Genomic DNA, 13,143 nt, shown 5'->3' with positions numbered 1-13,143 from the left:
TAGCCCGCACCTGTGCCCCGGCCTTAAGCCTAGCCCGCACCTGTGCCCCGGCCTTAAGCCTAGCCCGCACTTGTGCCCCGGCCTTAAGCCTAGCCCGCACTTGTGCCCCGGCCTTAAGCCGAGCCCGCACTTGTGCCCCGGCCTTAAGCCGAGCCCGCACTTGTGCCCCGGCCTTAAGCCTAGCCCGCACTTGTGCCCCGGCCTTAAGCCTAGCCCGCACTTGTGCCCCGGCCTTAAGCCTAGCCCGCACTTGTGCCCCGGCCTTAAGCCTAGCCCGCACTTGTGCCCCGGCCTTAAGCCTAGCCCGCACTTGTGCCCCGGCCTTAAGCCTAGCCCGCACTTGTGCCCCGGCCTTAATCCTAGCCCGCACTTGTGCCCCGGCCTTAATCCTAGCCCGCACTTGTGCCCAGGCCTTAAGCCCAGCCCGCACTTGTGCCCAGGCCTTAAGCCCAGCCCGCACTTGTGCCCAGGCCTTAAGCCCACCCCGCACTTGTGCCCAGGCCTTAAGCCCACCCCGCACTTGTGCCCAGGCCTTAAGCCCAGCCCGCACTTGTGCCCAGGCCTTAAGCCCAGCCCGCACTTGTGCCCCGGCCTTAAGCCCAGCCCGCACTTGTGCCCCGGCCTTAAGCCCAGCCCGCACTTGTGCCCCGGCCTTAAGCCCAGCCCGCACTTGTGCCCCGGCCTTAAGCCTAGCCCGCACTTGTGCCCCGGCCTTAAGCCTAGCCCTCACTTGTGCCCCGGCCTTAAGCCTAGCCCGCACTTGTGCCCCGGCCTTAAGCCCAGCCCCCACTTGTGCCCAGGCCTTAAGCCCAGCCCGCACTTTTGAGCCCCTTGTATGCTTGTTTGTTTGTTTTTGTCTTCAGCTTCATGTTGGTTATGCACATAGGGCCAGCTTTATGCTCTTCGCTCTTGTCCCGTCTGAATGCACATGCACAACTGTAATTGGGGAAGAAGGCATTACCCATTTACGGAGGACAGACAAGAAGTGCCTGGTCGCTTGGAGCATGGGGTTATGGAGAGGCTCCGCACTGTACAACAAAGGATCTAGTCCTAAATGTCCAAGTACAGAGTAGAGGGGTGAAAGCTAGCTCTTCACCCCGATGGGTGCCTAACCCTTTATGCAAAGAGTGCAAAGAGTTAGCTGTATGCCTTAAGCCTAGCCAGCACTTGTGCCCATGCCTTAAGCCTAGCCAGCACTTGTGCCCCCTTGCCTTGATCCTAGCCAGCACTGCACTTGTGCCCAGGCTTTAAGCCTAGCCTGCACTTGTGCCCAGGCCTTAAGCCTAGCCTGCACTTGTGCCCAGGCCTTAAGCCTAGCTGGCAATTGTGCCCATGCCTTAAGCCTAGCCCGCACTTGTGCCCCGGCCTTAAGCCTAGCCCGCACTTGTGCCCGGCCTTAAGCCCAGCCCGCACTTGTGCCCAGGCCTTAAGCCCAGCCCGCACTTGTGCCCCCGGCCTTAAGCCTAGCCCGCACTTGTGCCCCGGCCTTAAGCCTAGCCCGCACTTGTGCCCCGGCCTTAAGCCTAGCCCGCACTTGTGCCCCGGCCTTAAGCCTAGCCCACACTTGTGCCCCGGCCTTAAGCCTAGCCCGCACTTGTGCCCCGGCCTTAAGCCCAGCCCGCACTTGTGCCCAGGCCTTAAGCCCAGCCCGCACTTGTGCCCAGGCCTTAAGCCCAGCCCGCACTTGTGCCCCGGCCTTAAGCCCAGCCCGCACTTGTGCCCCGGCCTTAAGCCTAGCCCGCACTTGTGCCCCGGCCTTAAGCCTAGCCCGCACTTGTGCCCCGGCCTTAAGCCTAGCCCGCACTTGTGCCCCGGCCTTAAGCCTAGCCCGCACTTGTGCCCCGGCCTTAAGCCTAGCCCGCACTTGTGCCCCGGCCTTAAGCCTAGCCCGCACTTGTGCCCCGGCCTTAAGCCTAGCCCGCACTTGTGCCCCGGCCTTAAGCCTAGCCCGCACTTGTGCCCCGGCCTTAAGCCTAGCCCGCACTTGTGCCCCGGCCTTAAGCCTAGCCCGCACTTGTGCCCCGGCCTTAAGCCTAGCCCGCACTTGTGCCCCGGCCTTAAGCCTAGCCCGCACTTGTGCCCCGGCCTTAAGCCTAGCCCGCACTTGTGCCCCGGCCTTAAGCCCAGCCCGCACTTGTGCCCAGGCCTTAAGCCCAGCCCGCACTTGTGCCCCGGCCTTAAGCCCAGCCCGCACTTGTGCCCCGGCCTTAAGCCTAGCCCGCACTTGTGCCCCCGGCCTTAAGCCTAGCCCGCACTTGTGCCCCGGCCTTAAGCCTAGCCCGCACTTGTGCCCCCGGCTTTAAGCCTTGCCCGCACTTTTGCCACGGACTTAAGCCAAGCCCGCACTTGTGCTCAGGCCTTAAGCCTAGCCCGCACTTGTGCCCAGGCCTTAAGCCTAGCCCGCACTTGTGCCCAGGCCTTAAGCCCAGCCCGCACTTGTGCCCAGGCCTTAAGCCTAGCCCGCACTTGTGCCCCGGCCTTAAGCCTAGCCCGCACTTGTGCCCCGGCCTTAAGCCTAGCCCGCACTTGTGCCCCGGCCTTAAGCCTAGCCAGCACTTGTGCCCCGGCCTTAAGCCTAGCCAGCACTTGTGCCCCGGCCTTAAGCCTAGCCCGCACTTGTGCCCCGGCCTTAAGCCTAGCCCGCACTTGTGCCCCGGCCTTAAGCCTAGCCCGCACTTGTGCCCAGGCCTTAAGCCCCAGCCCGCACTTTTGAGCCCCTTGTATGCTTGTTTGTTTGTTTTTGTCTTCAGCTTCATGTTGGTTATGCACATAGGGCCAGCTTTATGCTCTTCGCTCTTGTCCCGTCTGAATGCACATGCACGACTGTAATTGGGGAAGAAGGCATTACCCATTTACGGAGGACAGACAAGAAGTGCCTGGTCGCTTGGAGCATGGGGTTATGGAGAGGCTCCGCACTGTACAACAAAGGATCTAGTCCTAAATGTCCAAGTACAGAGTAGAGGGGTGAAAGCTAGCTCTTCACCCCGATGGGTGCCTAACCCTTTATGCAAAGAGTGCAAAGAGTTAGCTGTATGCCTTAAGCCTAGCCAGCACTTGTGCCCATGCCTTAAGCCTAGCCAGCACTTGTGCCCCCTTGCCTTGATCCTAGCCAGCACTGCACTTGTGCCCAGGCTTTAAGCCTAGCCTGCACTTGTGCCCAGGCCTTAAGCCTAGCCTGCACTTGTGCCCAGGCCTTAAGCCTAGCTGGCAATTGTGCCCATGCCTTAAGCCGAGCCAGCAATTGTGCCCCCTGCCTTGATCCTAACCAGCACTGCACTTGTGCCCCGGCCTTAAGCCTAGCCCGCACTTGTGCCCCGGCCTTAAGCCTAGCCCGCACTTGTGCCCCGGCCTTAAGCCTAGCCCGCACTTGTGCCCCGGCCTTAAGCCCAGCCCGCACTTGTGCCCCGGCCTTAAGCCCAGCCCGCACTTGTGCCCCGGCCTTAAGCCCAGCCCGCACTTGTGCCCCGGCCTTAAGCCCAGCCCGCACTTGTGCCCCGGCCTTAAGCCCAGCCCGCACTTGTGCCCAGGCCTTAAGCCAGCCCGCACTTGTGCCCCGGCCTTAAGCCTAGCCCGCACTTGTGCCCCGGCCTTAAGCCTAGCCCGCACTTGTGCCCCGGCCTTAAGCCTAGCCCGCACTTGTGCCCCGGCCTTAAGCCTAGCCCGCACTTGTGCCCGGCCTTAAGCCTAGCCCGCACTTGTGCCCAGGCCTTATGCCTAGCCCGCACTTGTGCCCCCGGCCTTAAGCCTAGCCCGCACTTGTGCCCAGGCCTTAAGCCTAGCCCGCACTTGTGCCCAGGCCTTAAGCCTAGCCCGCACTTGTGCCCCGGCCTTAAGCCTAGCCCGCACTAGTGCCCCGGCCTTAAGCCTAGCCCGCACTTGTGCCCAGGCCTTAAGCGTAGCCCGCACTTGTGCCCAGGCCTTAAGCCTAGCCCACACTTGTGCCCCGGCCTTAAGCCTAGCCGGCACTTGTGCCCAGGCCTTAAGCCTAGCCCGCACTTGTGCCCCGGCCTTAAGCCTAGCCCGCACTTGTGCCCCCGGCTTTAAGCCTTGCCCGCACTTGTGCCACGGACTTAAGCCAAGCCCGCACTTGTGCTCAGGCCTTAAGCCTAGCCCGCACTTGTGCCCAGGCCTTAAGCCTAGCCAGCACTTGTGCCCAGGCCTTAAGCCTAGCCCGCACTTGTGCCCCGGCCTTAAGCCTAGCCCGCACTTGTGCCCCGGCCTTAAGCCTAGCCAGCACTTGTGCCCCGGCCTTAAGCCTAGCCCGCACTTGTGCCCCGGCCTTAAGCCTAGCCCGCACTTGTGCCCCGGCCTTAAGCCTAGCCCGCACTTGTGCCCCGGCCTTAAGCCTAGCCCGCACTTGTGCCCCGGCCTTAAGCCTAGCCCGCACTTGTGCCCAGGCCTTAAGCCCAGCCCGCACTTTTGAGCCCCTTGTATGCTTGTTTGTTTGTTTTTGTCTTCAGCTTCATGTTGGTTATGCACATAGGGCCAGCTTTATGCTCTTCGCTCTTGTCCCGTCTGAATGCACATGCACGACTGTAATTGGGGAAGAAGGCATTACCCATTTACGGAGGACAGACAAGAAGTGCCTGGTCGCTTGGAGCATGGGGTTATGGAGAGGCTCCGCACTGTACAACAAAGGATCTAGTCCTAAATGTCCAAGTACAGAGTAGAGGGGTGAAAGCTAGCTCTTCACCCCGATGGGTGCCTAACCCTTTATGCAAAGAGTGCAAAGAGTTAGCTGTATGCCTTAAGCCTAGCCAGCACTTGTGCCCATGCCTTAAGCCTAGCCAGCACTTGTGCCCCCTTGCCTTGATCCTAGCCAGCACTGCACTTGTGCCCAGGCTTTAAGCCTAGCCTGCACTTGTGCCCAGGCTTTAAGCCTAGCCTGCACGTGTGCCCAGGCCTTAAGCCTAGCCTGCACTTGTGCCCAGGCCTTAAGCCTAGCTGGCAATTGTGCCCATGCCTTAAGCCGAGCCAGCACTTGTGCCCCCTGCCTTGATCCTAGCCAGCACTGCACTTGTGCCCCGGCCTTAAGCCTAGCCCGCACTTGTGCCCCGGCCTTAAGCCTAGCCCGCACTTGTGCCCCGGCCTTAAGCCTAGCCCGCACTTGTGCCCCGGCCTTAAGCCTAGCCCGCACTTGTGCCCCGGCCTTAAGCCTAGCCCGCACTTGTGCTCCGGCCTTAAGCCTAGCCCGCACTTGTGCCCCGGCCTTAAGCCTAGCCCGCACTTGTGCCCCGGCCTTAAGCCTAGCCCGCACTTGTGCCCCCGGCTTTAAGCCTTGCCCGCACTTGTGCCACGGACTTAAGCCAAGCCCGCACTTGTGCTCAGGCCTTAAGCCTAGCCCGCACTTGTGCCCAGGCCTTAAGCCTAGCCCGCACTTGTGCCCAGGCCTTAAGCCTAGCCCGCACTTGTGCCCAGGCCTTAAGCCTAGCCCGCACTTGTGCCCCGGCCTTAAGCCTAGCCCGCACTTGTGCCCCGGCCTTAAGCCTAGCCCGCACTTGTGCCCCGGCCTTAAGCCTAGCCCGCACTTGTGCCCCGGCCTTAAGCCTAGCCCGCACTTGTGCCCCGGCCTTAAGCCTAGCCCGCACTTGTGCCCCGGCCTTAAGCCTAGCCCGCACTTGTGCCCAGGCCTTAAGCGTAGCCCGCACTTGTGCCCAGGCCTTAAGCCTAGCCCACACTTGTGCCCCGGCCTTAAGCCTAGCCCGCACTTGTGCCCAGGCCTTAAGCCTAGCCCGCACTTGTGCCCCGGCCTTAAGCCTAGCCCGCACTTGTGCCCCCGGCTTTAAGCCTTGCCCGCACTTGTGCCACGGACTTAAGCCAAGCCCGCACTTGTGCTCAGGCCTTAAGCCTAGCCCGCACTTGTGCCCAGGCCTTAAGCCTAGCCAGCACTTGTGCCCAGGCCTTAAGCCTAGCCCGCACTTGTGCCCCGGCCTTAAGCCTAGCCCGCACTTGTGCCCCGGCCTTAAGCCTAGCCAGCACTTGTGCCCCGGCCTTAAGCCTAGCCCGCACTTGTGCCCCGGCCTTAAGCCTAGCCCGCACTTGTGCCCCGGCCTTAAGCCTAGCCCGCACTTGTGCCCCGGCCTTAAGCCTAGCCCGCACTTGTGCCCCGGCCTTAAGCCTAGCCCGCACTTGTGCCCAGGCCTTAAGCCCAGCCCGCACTTTTGAGCCCCTTGTATGCTTGTTTGTTTGTTTTTGTCTTCAGCTTCATGTTGGTTATGCACATAGGGCCAGCTTTATGCTCTTCGCTCTTGTCCCGTCTGAATGCACATGCACGACTGTAATTGGGGAAGAAGGCATTACCCATTTACGGAGGACAGACAAGAAGTGCCTGGTCGCTTGGAGCATGGGGTTATGGAGAGGCTCCGCACTGTACAACAAAGGATCTAGTCCTAAATGTCCAAGTACAGAGTAGAGGGGTGAAAGCTAGCTCTTCACCCCGATGGGTGCCTAACCCTTTATGCAAAGAGTGCAAAGAGTTAGCTGTATGCCTTAAGCCTAGCCAGCACTTGTGCCCATGCCTTAAGCCTAGCCAGCACTTGTGCCCCCTTGCCTTGATCCTAGCCAGCACTGCACTTGTGCCCAGGCTTTAAGCCTAGCCTGCACTTGTGCCCAGGCTTTAAGCCTAGCCTGCACGTGTGCCCAGGCCTTAAGCCTAGCCTGCACTTGTGCCCAGGCCTTAAGCCTAGCTGGCAATTGTGCCCATGCCTTAAGCCGAGCCAGCACTTGTGCCCCCTGCCTTGATCCTAGCCAGCACTGCACTTGTGCCCCGGCCTTAAGCCTAGCCCGCACTTGTGCCCCGGCCTTAAGCCTAGCCCGCACTTGTGCCCCGGCCTTAAGCCTAGCCCGCACTTGTGCCCCGGCCTTAAGCCTAGCCCGCACTTGTGCCCCGGCCTTAAGCCTAGCCCGCACTTGTGCTCCGGCCTTAAGCCTAGCCCGCACTTGTGCCCCGGCCTTAAGCCTAGCCCGCACTTGTGCCCCGGCCTTAAGCCTAGCCCGCACTTGTGCCCCCGGCTTTAAGCCTTGCCCGCACTTGTGCCACGGACTTAAGCCAAGCCCGCACTTGTGCTCAGGCCTTAAGCCTAGCCCGCACTTGTGCCCAGGCCTTAAGCCTAGCCCGCACTTGTGCCCAGGCCTTAAGCCTAGCCCGCACTTGTGCCCAGGCCTTAAGCCTAGCCCGCACTTGTGCCCCGGCCTTAAGCCTAGCCCGCACTTGTGCCCCGGCCTTAAGCCTAGCCCGCACTTGTGCCCCGGCCTTAAGCCTAGCCCGCACTTGTGCCCCGGCCTTAAGCCTAGCCCGCACTTGTGCCCCGGCCTTAAGCCTAGCCCGCACTTGTGCCCCGGCCTTAAGCCTAGCCCGCACTTGTGCCCCGGCCTTAAGCCTAGCCCGCACTTGTGCCCCGGCCTTAAGCCTAGCCCGCACTTGTGCCCCGGCCTTAAGCCTAGCCCGCACTTGTGCCCCGGCCTTAAGCCTAGCCCGCACTTGTGCCGCGGCCTTAAGCCTAGCCCGCACTTGTGCCGCGGCCTTAAGCCTAGCCCGCACTTGTGCCCCGGCCTTAAGCCTAGCCCGCACTTGTGCCGCGGCCTTAAGCCTAGCCAGCACTTGTGCCCAGGCCTTAAGCCTAGCCCGCACTTGTGCCCCGGCCTTAAGCCTAGCCCGCACTTGTGCCCCGGCCTTAAGCCTAGCCAGCACTTGTGCCCCGGCCTTAAGCCTAGCCCGCACTTGTGCCCCGGCCTTAAGCCTAGCCCGCACTTGTGCCCCGGCCTTAAGCCTAGCCCGCACTTGTGCCCCGGCCTTAAGCCTAGCCCGCACTTGTGCCCCGGCCTTAAGCCTAGCCCGCACTTGTGCCCCGGCCTTAAGCCTAGCCCGCACTTGTGCCCAGGCCTTAAGCCCAGCCCGCACTTTTGAGCCCCTTGTATGCTTGTTTGTTTGTTTTTGTCTTCAGCTTCATGTTGGTTATGCACATAGGGCCAGCTTTATGCTCTTCGCTCTTGTCCCGTCTGAATGCACATGCACGACTGTAATTGGGGAAGAAGGCATTACCCATTTACGGAGGACAGACAAGAAGTGCCTGGTCGCTTGGAGCATGGGGTTATGGAGAGGCTCCGCACTGTACAACAAAGGATCTAGTCCTAAATGTCCAAGTACAGAGTAGAGGGGTGAAAGCTAGCTCTTCACCCCGATGGGTGCCTAACCCTTTATGCAAAGAGTGCAAAGAGTTAGCTGTATGCCTTAAGCCTAGCCAGCACTTGTGCCCATGCCTTAAGCCTAGCCAGCACTTGTGCCCCCTTGCCTTGATCCTAGCCAGCACTGCACTTGTGCCCAGGCTTTAAGCCTAGCCTGCACTTGTGCCCAGGCTTTAAGCCTAGCCTGCACGTGTGCCCAGGCCTTAAGCCTAGCCTGCACTTGTGCCCAGGCCTTAAGCCTAGCTGGCAATTGTGCCCATGCCTTAAGCCGAGCCAGCACTTGTGCCCCCTGCCTTGATCCTAGCCAGCACTGCACTTGTGCCCCGGCCTTAAGCCTAGCCCGCACTTGTGCCCCGGCCTTAAGCCTAGCCCGCACTTGTGCCCCGGCCTTAAGCCTAGCCCGCACTTGTGCCCCGGCCTTAAGCCTAGCCCGCACTTGTGCCCCGGCCTTAAGCCTAGCCCGCACTTGTGCTCCGGCCTTAAGCCTAGCCCGCACTTGTGCCCCGGCCTTAAGCCTAGCCCGCACTTGTGCCCCGGCCTTAAGCCTAGCCCGCACTTGTGCCCCCGGCTTTAAGCCTTGCCCGCACTTGTGCCACGGACTTAAGCCAAGCCCGCACTTGTGCTCAGGCCTTAAGCCTAGCCCGCACTTGTGCCCAGGCCTTAAGCCTAGCCCGCACATGTGCCCAGGCCTTAAGCCTAGCCCGCACTTGTGCCCAGGCCTTAAGCCTAGCCCGCACTTGTGCCCCGGCCTTAAGCCTAGCCCGCACTTGTGCCCCGGCCTTAAGCCTAGCCCGCACTTGTGCCCCGGCCTTAAGCCTAGCCAGCACTTGTGCCCCGGCCTTAAGCCTAGCCCGCACTTGTGCCCCGGCCTTAAGCCTAGCCCGCACTTGTGCCCCGGCCTTAAGCCTAGCCCGCACTTGTGCCCCGGCCTTAAGCCTAGCCCGCACTTGTGCCCCGGCCTTAAGCCTAGCCCGCACTTGTGCCCCGGCCTTAAGCCTAGCCCGCACTTGTGCCGCGGCCTTAAGCCTAGCCCGCACTTGTGCCGCGGCCTTAAGCCTAGCCCGCACTTGTGCCCCGGCCTTAAGCCTAGCCCGCACTTGTGCCCCGGCCTTAAGCCTAGCCCGCACTTGTGCCCCGGCCTTAAGCCTAGCCCGCACTTGTGCCCCGGCCTTAAGCCTAGCCCGCACTTGTGCCCCGGCCTTAAGCCTAGCCCGCACTTGTGCCCCGGCCTTAAGCCTAGCCCGCACTTGTGCCCCGGCCTTAAGCCTAGCCCGCACTTGTGCCCCGGCCTTAAGCCTAGCCCGCACTTGTGCCCCGGCCTTAAGCCTAGCCCGCACTTGTGCCCCGGCCTTAAGCCTAGCCCGCACTTGTGCCCCGGCCTTAAGCCTAGCCCGCACTTGTGCCCCGGCCTTAAGCCTAGCCCGCACTTGTGCCCCGGCCTTAAGCCTAGCCCGCACTTGTGCCCCGGCCTTAAGCCTAGCCCGCACTTGTGCCCCGGCCTTAAGCCTAGCCCGCACTTGTGCCCCGGCCTTAAGCCTAGCCCGCACTTGTGCCCCGGCCTTAAGCCTAGCCCGCACTTGTGCCCCGGCCTTAAGCCTAGCCCGCACTTGTGCCCCGGCCTTAAGCCTAGCCCGCACCTGTGCCCCGGCCTTAAGCCTAGCCCGCACCTGTGCCCCGGCCTTAAGCCTAGCCCGCACCTGTGCCCCGGCCTTAAGCCTAGCCCGCACTTGTGCCCCGGCCTTAAGCCTAGCCCGCACTTGTGCCCCGGCCTTAAGCCGAGCCCGCACTTGTGCCCCGGCCTTAAGCCGAGCCCGCACTTGTGCCCCGGCCTTAAGCCTAGCCCGCACTTGTGCCCCGGCCTTAAGCCTAGCCCGCACTTGTGCCCCGGCCTTAAGCCTAGCCCGCACTTGTGCCCCGGCCTTAAGCCTAGCCCGCACTTGTGCCCCGGCCTTAAGCCTAGCCCGCACTTGTGCCCCGGCCTTAAGCCTAGCCCGCACTTGTGCCCCGGCCTTAATCCTAGCCCGCACTTGTGCCCCGGCCTTAATCCTAGCCCGCACTTGTGCCCAGGCCTTAAGCCCAGCCCGCACTTGTGCCCAGGCCTTAAGCCCAGCCCGCACTTGTGCCCAGGCCTTAAGCCCACCCCGCACTTGTGCCCAGGCCTTAAGCCCACCCCGCACTTGTGCCCAGGCCTTAAGCCCAGCCCGCACTTGTGCCCATGCCTTAAGCCCAGCCCGCACTTGTGCCCCGGCCTTAAGCCCAGCCCGCACTTGTGCCCCGGCCTTAAGCCCAGCCCGCACTTGTGCCCCGGCCTTAAGCCCAGCCCGCACTTGTGCCCCGGCCTTAAGCCTAGCCCGCACTTGTGCCCCGGCCTTAAGCCTAGCCCTCACTTGTGCCCCGGCCTTAAGCCTAGCCCGCACTTGTGCCCCGGCCTTAAGCCCAGCCCCCACTTGTGCCCAGGCCTTAAGCCCAGCCCGCACTTTTGAGCCCCTTGTATGCTTGTTTGTTTGTTTTTGTCTTCAGCTTCATGTTGGTTATGCACATAGGGCCAGCTTTATGCTCTTCGCTCTTGTCCCGTCTGAATGCACATGCACAACTGTAATTGGGGAAGAAGGCATTACCCATTTACGGAGGACAGACAAGAAGTGCCTGGTCGCTTGGAGCATGGGGTTATGGAGAGGCTCCGCACTGTACAACAAAGGATCTAGTCCTAAATGTCCAAGTACAGAGTAGAGGGGTGAAAGCTAGCTCTTCACCCCGATGGGTGCCTAACCCTTTATGCAAAGAGTGCAAAGAGTTAGCTGTATGCCTTAAGCCTAGCCAGCACTTGTGCCCATGCCTTAAGCCTAGCCAGCACTTGTGCCCCCTTGCCTTGATCCTAGCCAGCACTGCACTTGTGCCCAGGCTTTAAGCCTAGCCTGCACTTGTGCCCAGGCCTTAAGCCTAGCCTGCACTTGTGCCCAGGCCTTAAGCCTAGCTGGCAATTGTGCCCATGCCTTAAGCCTAGCCCGCACTTGTGCCCCGGCCTTAAGCCTAGCCCGCACTTGTGCCCCGGCCTTAAGCCCAGCCCGCACTTGTGCCCAGGCCTTAAGCCCAGCCCGCACTTGTGCCCCGGCCTTAAGCCTAGCCCGCACTTGTGCCCCGGCCTTAAGCCTAGCCCGCACTTGTGCCCCGGCCTTAAGCCTAGCCTGCACTTGTGCCCCGGCCTTAAGCCTAGCCCACACTTGTGCCCCGGCCTTAAGCCTAGCCCGCACTTGTGCCCCGGCCTTAAGCCCAGCCCGCACTTGTGCCCAGGCCTTAAGCCCAGCCCGCACTTGTGCCCAGGCCTTAAGCCCAGCCCGCACTTGTGCCCCGGCCTTAAGCCCAGCCCGCACTTGTGCCCCGGCCTTAAGCCTAGCCCGCACTTGTGCCCCGGCCTTAAGCCTAGCCCGCACTTGTGCCCCGGCCTTAAGCCTAGCCCGCACTTGTGCCCCGGCCTTAAGCCTAGCCCGCACTTGTGCCCCGGCCTTAAGCCTAGCCCGCACTTGTGCCCCGGCCTTAAGCCTAGCCCGCACTTGTGCCCCGGCCTTAAGCCTAGCCCGCACTTGTGCCCCGGCCTTAAGCCTAGCCCGCACTTGTGCCCCGGCCTTAAGCCTAGCCCGCACTTGTGCCCCGGCCTTAAGCCTAGCCCGCACTTGTGCCCCGGCCTTAAGCCTAGCCCGCACTTGTGCCCCGGCCTTAAGCCTAGCCCGCACTTGTGCCCCGGCCTTAAGCCTAGCCCGCACTTGTGCCCCGGCCTTAAGCCCAGCCCGCACTTGTGCCCAGGCCTTAAGCCCAGCCCGCACTTGTGCCCCGGCCTTAAGCCCAGCCCGCACTTGTGCCCCGGCCTTAAGCCTAGCCCGCACTTGTGCCCCGGCCTTAAGCCTAGCCCGCACTTGTGCCCCGGCCTTAAGCCTAGCCCGCACTTGTGCCCCCGGCTTTAAGCCTTGCCCGCACTTTTGCCACGGACTTAAGCCAAGCCCGCACTTGTGCTCAGGCCTTAAGCCTAGCCCGCACTTGTGCCCAGGCCTTAAGCCTAGCCCGCACTTGTGCCCAGGCCTTAAGCCCAGCCCGCACTTGTGCCCAGGCCTTAAGCCTAGCCCGCACTTGTGCCCCGGCCTTAAGCCTAGCCCGCACTTGTGCCCCGGCCTTAAGCCTAGCCCGCACTTGTGCCCCGGCCTTAAGCCTAGCCAGCACTTGTGCCCCGGCCTTAAGCCTAGCCAGCACTTGTGCCCCGGCCTTAAGCCTAGCCCGCACTTGTGCCCCGGCCTTAAGCCTAGCTCGCACTTGTGCCCCGGCCTTAAGCCTAGCCCGCACTTGTGCCCCGGCCTTAAGCCTAGCCCGCACTTGTGCCCAGGCCTTAAGCCCAGCCCGCACTTTTGAGCCCCTTGTATGCTTGTTTGTTTGTTTTTGTCTTCAGCTTCATGTTGGTTATGCACATAGGGCCAGCTTTATGCTCTTCGCTCTTGTCCCGTCTGAATGCACATGCACGACTGTAATTGGGGAAGAAGGCATTACCCATTTACGGAGGACAGACAAGAAGTGCCTGGTCGCTTGGAGCATGGGGTTATGGAGAGGCTCCGCACTGTACAACAAAGGATCTAGTCCTAAATGTCCAAGTACAGAGTAGAGGGGTGAAAGCTAGCTCTTCACCCCGATGGGTGCCTAACCCTTTATGCAAAGAGTGCAAAGAGTTAGCTGTATGCCTTAAGCCTAGCCAGCACTTGTGCCCATGCCTTAAGCCTAGCCAGCACTTGTGCCCCCTTGCCTTGATCCTAGCCAGCACTGCACTTGTGCCCAGGCTTTAAGCCTAGCCTGCACTTGTGCCCAGGCCTTAAGCCTAGCCTGCACTTGTGCCCAGGCCTTAAGCCTAGCTGGCAATTGTGCCCATGCCTTAAGCCGAGCCAGCAATTGTGCCCCCTGCCTTGATCCTAACCAGCACTG

This window comes from Ranitomeya imitator, unplaced genomic scaffold (genome assembly GCF_032444005.1).
Source record: "Ranitomeya imitator isolate aRanImi1 unplaced genomic scaffold, aRanImi1.pri SCAFFOLD_156, whole genome shotgun sequence".
NCBI classification, from domain to species: Eukaryota; Metazoa; Chordata; class Amphibia; order Anura; family Dendrobatidae; genus Ranitomeya; species Ranitomeya imitator.
The sequence above is the reverse complement of the archived record's forward strand: the minus strand, read 5'-3'. Positions refer to the sequence as shown.